Below are 9,195 nucleotides of genomic sequence, written 5' to 3'. Positions count from 1 at the left end.
TGGTGCACTGTGGAAGATGTAGCCCAGCATGGAAATGGTTTCTCGGGAAGAACAGCAGCATGAGGCACCTGAAAAAGGTTCCAAAGAGACCTCTCAGCAGCACTTTACAACGAATGTGTTTGGGTTTATTACTAAAATAAAGCTCCTTCTGGGAAAGAACATGATAGGACTGTTTCCTGAGGCAGCTTAGGTTTATAAGCTACTTGCTGGAATATAGGCCCAAAGTCTCATCTGCCTCCTAAAGAACCTGGGCTCACATAGCTAGGTTCTCTGTCTTCTTTCACCAAAAGTTCAGGTCAGTTTGTGACACACTTGAGAAGAACAGGGCCAGTGAAAACTTTTGTGTGTGTATGTTTGGGTTTTGGGGTGGGGGTGGTTTGTTTGTTGTTTGGGGGGTTTTTTGGGTGCTTTTGTTTGTTTGTACTCTTTTTTAGATGATTTTTGTGCCACTTAAAACTACCTATGAAAGGAAATCCCAAATTACTGTTCCCTCCAAGGGATGTTCTGAATAAGTAGCATTGGATAGTAGAGAATCAAGATGGGGCAGAAGAATAAGAAACAAGGAGGTATGATTTTAACTGATCTTGGAGTTCTGATGTATACATGGGGACAAACACAACTGCTGTTCTTGCTAAGTATAATGACTTCCACTATGAATTCCTCTAATGCAGAAAACCCAGGATTCTGACATTTCCCTCTTCATTTATTTCTTTGACATTTTCTTACATATGAAACTTTTCTAAATAATGTTTACCAGCCACTGAAATGCAAGAAGATTGTAAGCATTAGTTCTATGGCTTTGCCATTTGGGCTTTCTTCCTGCTTTGTAGCTCAATAAGCCTTCTTTCCCTAGAAATCTGCATTTGCACAATGAACAGTCCTTTGGGTTGGCTGAGGTCATTTGGTTGTCTAGATGAAAGGGTGCTTGTAAATGAAAGGGCATTTGTTAATGAGAGGATATGTTTTTAAATCACTTTTGTGACCATGGTGAGTGACTGCTGAGGAGGAAATCCCACCTACAGTGCAGATTTTTGAGCCTGCTCTCCTCAACGTTTGTCCTTGGCAAACAACATTATCCTTTCCCAATAAGTGAGTGCAAAAATCATGGCAGTGCCCAGCTGCAGCAAAGCTAGTGATGTTCTGTGCAGTGGAACAGAGTACCCCATTGCTGTGTGTGAGCTCAGGAGCATGTGGTCCCTAGGCAGGTTTATAATCCGCTGATGAGATGTGACTGAAGCAAACTGCATCTGCATTTGGAAAACAGTTGTGTGCTGTGGCCCGCAGGTGGCATTGCCTCCTCTCCAATGTCACACTCAGACTGTGCAAGCTTTCTCACAGGTGCAGCTCTGAGTCCTAAAACCCTTCTGGGAAGCAGTGCTGTTCATGTCGCTGCTGTCATGGGACAGTGCAACTGCTTGGAGCAGCTCTTTACCTATGGGGCACCAGCTCTTGGCCTAGGCAGTGAGGGGCACACCATGGTGAGTGTTGCCTGCCTGTGGGGCCAGAAGCATAGGAAATGTGCCATGGTTTGCTTTCAGTGGAGGGAGAGGTTCCCTGGCACTGTGCCACCCTCCAGCACTGTGAATCAAGCCTTGCAACAGACATCTGGTCCCACCTCCTAAAATACACACCGACTAACTTGGTTCTGGCAAGTTTCAAGGGGCAGTCAGTAACTTTCCCAGAGACCAAAGCACTTCAAATATAGGTCACTGGGAGGGATTTGTAGTTTTTTGTTATGAAATAAGCTCATGTACTGGTGATGCTGCAGCTAAGATGACAACTAGCTTGACAGCACAGCTCTCAAACATGCTTTTAATTTGTAGCTTAAGCATTTCTAACCTTGTTCCCTAGCCAGACTGGCCATTTAGTTAATGCAGTTTGCAGGAGAGCTCAAGCCTGTCTGCAAGTCCTCTTTGGAATGCTTTTTGCTAGGGTAATTTCCTAATAGTTGGCAACAGACCAGGGCAATACAGTTTAATGGGCATTTCAAGGGACTGGAAATCCCCAGCTCTTTAATCCAGTTCTGGCCCTGACTGGCTTTATTGCCTCTGGCAGGTCAGTTAAGGGTTATTTTATAAGTAGGGCAGTTTGTCTGCCACGGGAGAATGCAGGCAAAGTTGATGTGCATGTAAGTGGCTAATTATGATTGCCCAGTGCTTGGTTAGTGTCTCCAATGTTTTAAGCCTTGGGGCTTTGAAGGATGGGGTTTCCTGGAGCCAGTGATGGGTGAAGGAACTTGCTTGCCGATCTACTTCCAAAGTTTCGTACTCTATCAGATAAATTCTTTCAGTGCTTTTCTGCTTATGTTCTCTATGGTCAGTAGAAGGAGCTGTGTTTCCTGAGGCCTTATTAAGGACTGGGTGCTCCATCATGAGCAGTTTCCAGTGTTTTGCTAATTTCTTTTTTTTCCCCAAAGAGCTTGGCATTTAACTGGCAATTAACCACAGAAGAGGTGGCTCTGGTGGCAGCTGAGTGCTCCTGCGATCTTGGCCACTGCCTTTTTGCTCCCAAAGCCCCATGCCTAGCTGGGAGATCAGATAACTAGCTTGAGCTGCTCTTGTTTCCTTGTGCCAGGGCATTTTTTTTTTTAACTGATACCAAAATTGCTACATAAATATCCAGGTAACTGAAGAATTGTGGCCTCAGTTCTCAAGTTTATGTTCCACATCAGGACCTGGGAGTAGCCCTATCTAGAATGATAAAAAGTCAGTGAGTGTGCTGTTGTGCAGCATTGTCTGTTATGAACAGCTGAAATGAGGATCAGAAAGATGCTGGCTGCTGACTTGGTTACCTAATTTTATATTCCTTAAAGGAAAGATTGCAGCTAAGGATGCAGACCAAGAATTGATTCAAATACTCCGCTCTCAGCTTTGATTTGTGTGCACTGAATGGATGGAGGCAGATTTCATAGACCTAGTTGTGTAGGAAGGGCAACAAAACAGGACGCTGTGGTACGTAAGCACAGGTGCCCTACATTCCAGGGAGGGAAAAAAGAACCAAAAAAAACCAAAACCAACTAGAGATCTGAATAATGTTCCCATGTATGTTTCTTGTCAGCTAGTCCCAGACAGAAATATGGAGTGTTGCTCAAGGTAAGCAAAGTAAGTGTGACATGGCAGGTATCCAGGCATGTGGTTGCCTAGCTCAGAGACAGATAGTTTAGTCTGTCCAGGGAATTGTTTCCCTGTGCTCACAATCCTCAGCTTCCTGGAAGTAAATCCCTAAGCCTAGTTTCCATGTTAGTAATGTTATACTAGCATAGAATGCTTTAAAACTCTAGATGCATCCCTTAAGCACTTGTCTACCTTATTCGGGGTGTAGGACTGGCTGGGTGCCTCTCAAAGCAGGCCTTTTCCCCTTTCTCAGATGTTCCCTGCCACCAGGCTCTCTGCTCCTCTGAGAACAGTCTGTGAACCAGGAATGGAGATGGAAACACAAGCTAAGAAAAACAGCCCTTCAGCTTTCTGCTTCTGTAAGCTGAAAGAGCTTTGGGGTGATTCTTTTACTTCTTTGTAGCTATCTCTTTCCATTCCTGCAGTTTAAAATGTCATAAGTAAAAGGGAACTCACCCTGGTTGCTGGTTTGGATAGTCTGCAGTTATACCACAGAAGCTGCAGGAGTGAGGAGTTGCTGCAGTCAGTGGGAGCAGGGCTCTGTAGCAGTCTGCAGGACACATGTGCCTGCTTGTCCTCATGTCTGTACTACGTCCACCATTCTGAGAAATGGCTGTTGGCTTTTCCTGAGCCACCCAGAGTTTCAAAGGCAGCAGCCCTGTATGGCATCTGAGTTGGTACCAGTACTTAGTCTCTCCAATCGAAGCACCTCTTGTATTTCAATTCCTTGTTTTCATCAGGTAATAAAGCAAGGTGCAGAACCGCAGGCTATGGGCAGTCCCACTTCTGAAGGCAGTTAGTGTGATCTGGCTTTACACATGCCAACATCAGTGTGAGGAAAAGAGTGCAGAATTCCTTTGGTTTGTGGGGACACTTCCATGGTATTGCTTAAGCAAAGTTCACTTGAACAGGGTTTATTCTGATTCTTCATCCTATGTGACTTAAATATATGGTTGTTTAATAACTGCTTAGGGGAACAAGATCATACATTTTATCACAGCGATCAGCAGACAAGATATAAAAATGGTGCTTCTGGCATTTTGCTGAGCAGCTAAATCCTGCAAGCAGGATTATACAGAAAAGTCCTTAAAAACCCTTTATTCTTCTTCCTATTGTCTGTCTAGACTGCCTAATCTGTACCCAAGCTTCTAGAAACGGAGAGAGGATTTGTAGTTGCTTTTAGACATTACGCAGCATGCTGCATAGCTCTGGAAAGAACAGCAAATGTCATATGGAGAGAACTGGGTGACCTCAGGATAAGGATGCCCAGAATGGCAGGAAATTATGTCCTATGTGATTATGTAGTTAGGGACAAATATCAAGTATTTTTTTTGCTGGAAGCTGGAGACTCATCCTTCAGAGTGAACAGAACAGGAGTTGCCAATGTGTGGCAGCTGGAAGATGGATTGGTGTGCACCAACCCAAAATTGTATTGGGGCAAATTAGAAGAGAATGAATGTCTGTGTGACACAGGCCCTGGAACACTGTGCTCCTCTGGTTAGGTGAGAAAGGTGAACTCAAGCTAGAAGGCAGCCTGAAACTAACCAGGGGAGGAAAGGAAAGAATTCCTGCTCCTGAGAGGGCCAGGAGGGTAGGTATAGCTGACGGATACGACCATGCAAGGTTAGCATTGCTCCTTAGATAAAATGATAAATGCCAGGGAGGTAAATAAACTATTTACACTGGAAGAAACTGGGGGGTGTGGGGTGGTGTGTATGTGTCAAAAGACCGGAATTTGGAGTATGTTTTGCAGCTCTCGCTAGGGAGGAGTGAGGCAGGGAGACCTAACCAAATGTGTGTTGAGATACAGCGGTCTGGAAAACTGTTCAGAGTGTATGGCAGTGTTGCTGGGTGCTGGCTGCATTTCCTGTGTTAGATTTCTACTCCAAAGAATAAAAATCAGATGTAGATAAAGCAGACAACATTGCCTGTCTTAAAGTGACCTGGTGTGTACCAGGACCTAGATGGATGCAGAGCTCAGAGAAATGTGACTGTTGTAGAAACTGAGGCTTTGGATTCCTGAAATCCATGCTCAGCTCTGCTGGTGCTTCATTTATGATCTTGAGAACGAGATTTCTGTCTTGTATAGTATCAGGAGTTCCTACAAATATGGTATGCAGGAATCTGTCTCTAGAAGGCAGCTGTAACAAGAAGCTTTTCAAAGAAAGGAAGCAGGCAAGACAAGGCTTTGTGCATTTTGCATGGCAACCATTATTACTTACAATATTTTCTCTATGCTATAGCACAGTCTCCAGAAGACTTTAGCAAGGACTTGTTAATGAACTTTGGGTCTTCAGATAAAGAAACGGGGAGATCATTGCAAAGGAAGAAAAGGCACTGAAACTGCCTTGAGTTGTCATAACTGTCTCCTAATATTAAGAAATCCAAAGCAATTATTTTGTAAGGACTGTGGCTCTCCTGGATGCAAAGGGTGGTAACTTAAAGATGACAAGCACAGGAATAATTCATCACACTTTCTTATAATTATCAGCTCACCCCCTTTCTTTGCCTGGGCAGGCTCCCAGTATTGCTCACAGCCATCATGCTGACTGCTGTTTCCCCAGAGCCTTGAGAAAGCAGAGGCTCAGCAAGCCTGAAACGTGACTGCTGCTTGTTGGAAACAGTCACCGCAGCCAGGGAGAGCCTCAGATGTCTCTGAACTGTCACCTTTCATACTTTTAAACATTAGCAAAATGTTCCCCAAATGCTTCCCCTTTCTCTAGAAATGTTTCTGCTCTCACCTGAGTTACACTCCAAACTTGCTTGTGTTTACTTTGCCCCTTCCAGCTCTTCCTGTTTGGATGCTGCAGAAGAGAGGGGCTTGGTGCTGCTGCCAAAAGTTGAGATGCTATGAGGATGTGCTTGGTGGTGAATGGCTGTATCATATGTGAAGGAGAAGCATTAGCAGTGCTGCAGCATTATCTTCCAGGCACCTTGGTGCTCTGTGCACCAAGGCCCCCAGTTGAATGATTTGCCTATGTAGTGTGTAGATCCACCTGCTGCACCAAGTGCTGTGCTTTGCTTTAGGCAGCAGGCAAGCCTCTCCCTCTGCTCTCAGTTCATAGCCCTGAAATTTCTTTGGCATTAGTTTCTTTCAATGAATATGATAGAGAATGCTTCTCTTCTAAAATGTGCCACTTACTGTGGAGGGAACTTCCTATCTGTGGGGAAATTGGCCCCTTCAGATTTGAGCAACACCTGAGCAGAGTTTTGTGCTCATGTGTTTTATCAAAACTAGAAGCCTGTGGAAACTGAGCACCCAAACTCAGGAGCCCTTGTTACTTGGGTATTGCACAAATAACTTGTAGCTCAGTGAATTTTAGGTGGAAGAGCAAACTTGTTGCTATACCTGTTCCATATTTATCAATAGACAACAGTAGTGCAGAACACTGTGGCAATCATTACATTCATTCCTTAAAGTGAATCAAGTGAACAGAAATTGTTAAATGCCAGAGTACAATATAGCTTATAAATCCCAACAGACACCAGGAAACTTGTACTGATTGGGCTCTTACTGTTTTCCTCTAGCTTAGGAAACAGAATTGTAGTCAGCTTGCAATCTCCCTGGCATTGTTCGTGAAGGAAGCAGACAAAAAGTACCAATGAAACAGAAGGGCTGCAATTTAGTTAATTTTATGCAAAACACAATCAGCATTCAAACAGGGAGTTACCAAGCAGAAGTGTGTGTTGATGGGGAAGCCAAAATACTCTCTGTGCATAAATGGTGAAATATTAAATCAAAGAGATTCCTGGAACTCATGAAACCATAAGCCAGAGAAGACGGAAGGGTAAAGGCTGACACTACTGCACTTGAAGAGTTCAGAGAGGCTGTGATTTAATCCCCACACCCTGTGTGGTATGAACCAGTGCAGCTCTGGTGTGACAAAAGACTGTCACTAAGGAAAAGCAGAAACAAGTTTTTCAGAAGAGTGATTAGAAGAGAGGGCAATTGCTTATGCAAGATAGTTGCAAAGAATCTGCGCTAGGGATGAAGTAGGAAGAATAATGAGATGGTAGCAAAGGACAGAGAAAAAGAAAGAACAGCAGAACAGCTGGGGAATGTCATTATGAAGGTGACAACTACACAGGAATCTGCTTTTTAGTCCTGGAGACCCCAAACTGATGGTGGATGCTGATGTCCCATTTTGTGTTTTATGTGGTGTAACAGACTTCTGTTAACATTGCAGTTAACTAAGTAGGCACAAGATACTTTGATACAGTTCAGCATGCACTCCCCTGTCGCAGACTTCATGCACCCCACTGAAATGTTCTAATTAGTCTTTGTACCTCACACCCCTGCAGGCTCCAGTCTGTGTCGTCTGTACAGCAGCCTGTCTATAGCAAAACCCCACATATGCATTCTTTCTGTCTTTTTGAATTTGCAGTGTTCCTTGAGTTGTAACCACCAACCCTGTTCAAAGACAAGCAGAAGTCAGTTGTAAACTGTGTCTGAGGCTCACGCTGACCATGAACGCTTAGAAAGGACAGCGGTTTGCAGGGGGAGGCCAAGAGCTATTCGCTTTCTACTACGCTTCCAGCGTCCCGTTTAGGTTGGTTTAGTGCCTAACCTAGGTTGCAATTGAGGTTAGTGCTTTGGTTTTCCTTCAAGTTCCAGTTCTCTGTACACTGTTCTGTGTGCAGCTTTTGCTTCATGTGACTGTCTGGTGTTTTGCTAGAATTCCTGTGTGCACAGAAGCTAATAAAGGATCTGTCAACCCAGAAAGCTTATATGAGAATGTGGACCTGTTGGCCTGGGATAAGAAACACAGGCATCCCTTGCCCAAGCCCCTGCTGTGGAATTTGTGATGCCATTTCAATTCCTTTGGTTTCCAGTAACCAAATAACTATTGAGGTCAAGCAGAAGTCAAGGTATAAAAAAAATCACGGCTATGAGCCTCCTTACCTATAGGCTGGCTGTATGTTAGAGGAATGGTCTGGAGTGTAGCAGCTGTGCTCTGTCTCAATGAGTGTTTGTGTGTGTAATTCAAATGTGTGTGTGTGTGTGTGTTTGAATTCCATCCTGTATTGATTGCATTGGGCTCTGCTAATAAACAGTGCAAATAAATCAGGTGAGAGTTAAAGCATTGGTGGGCTGGTTGTGGGGTGGGGGGAAAGAAATGCAGTGCAGTGACCCTGAGCAGGATGTAATTTCAGAAGTGCCTTAAATATGCTGATGACAAAGAATAAGGCTGGGGAAGTTTTGAGGGGTAGGAGGGTAGGGGACAGAGGAACAAAACAAACTCATTCAGAATGGTTTGGATTTATCAGGATTACAGGCAGGTAAGTGGCTTATGCAGTTTATTGTAGAGGGAAGCATGAGGTAATGAGGCCAGGGACCAAAAGTAATCAGACTCCAGGTGGAGTGAGAGCAGTCTGGAATACAGATCAGAGCATGGTGAGAAGGGCATGTGCAGCACTGGGGGAAGTCCTGTCTGAGGTGAATAGCTGTCTTGATGCTTCTCTTCTTACAGAGCTCAGCGCCACAGCTGTGCCTGCTGTATGGCTGAGAACTGGCTGGCCCTGCTGAAGGGGTTCCTGTTCAGCACAATCAATCCATGATTGGGCTTGTAAATGAGAGATGGGTTTGAAATGACCTTTCTCTTTGATGCTCTCAAAGACAGTTATACTCTTTCTGGGAAGAAACTAAGTAAAGCAAATAGGAGGATGGAGGGAGTGTAGCCATGCCAGCATGAATTAGAGGGACAGTCAGGCCTTACCTGTTGGTGTACAAAACATGCAGGAATCCTTTCGTGCCAGTTTGGTCAAGCACAAATCCGTGAGAGGCTGTAAGGGTAAGTCTGGTAGTTGATGATGAATAGAACAGAATCCAGCTTTTGATGTAGCCTGCAACATCTGCAACTGAGCTGCCAAATAGTCCATATGACTTCAGACTACAAAAATTAACAAGTACATTGTTCCAGGGCAATAAGCACCCTGCTGGGGCACAGGAAAGCAAAGAGAAATTGGTGAATCTTTCCAGTTGGCTAATCTGGAGATGGATTCCATGGTTTTGGAAGCACATGTTTCCTTCTGGTTTTCTTTTTGGTTCTGGTGTCCATTTTCATTTTTTAAATGTTGGATT

Source organism: Melanerpes formicivorus, unplaced genomic scaffold (assembly GCF_026170545.1).
Source record: "Melanerpes formicivorus ecotype bairdi unplaced genomic scaffold, bMelFor1.0.p_v2 SCAF_19, whole genome shotgun sequence".
Taxonomy (NCBI): Eukaryota; Metazoa; Chordata; class Aves; order Piciformes; family Picidae; genus Melanerpes; species Melanerpes formicivorus.
This window is presented reverse-complemented; position numbering follows the sequence as displayed.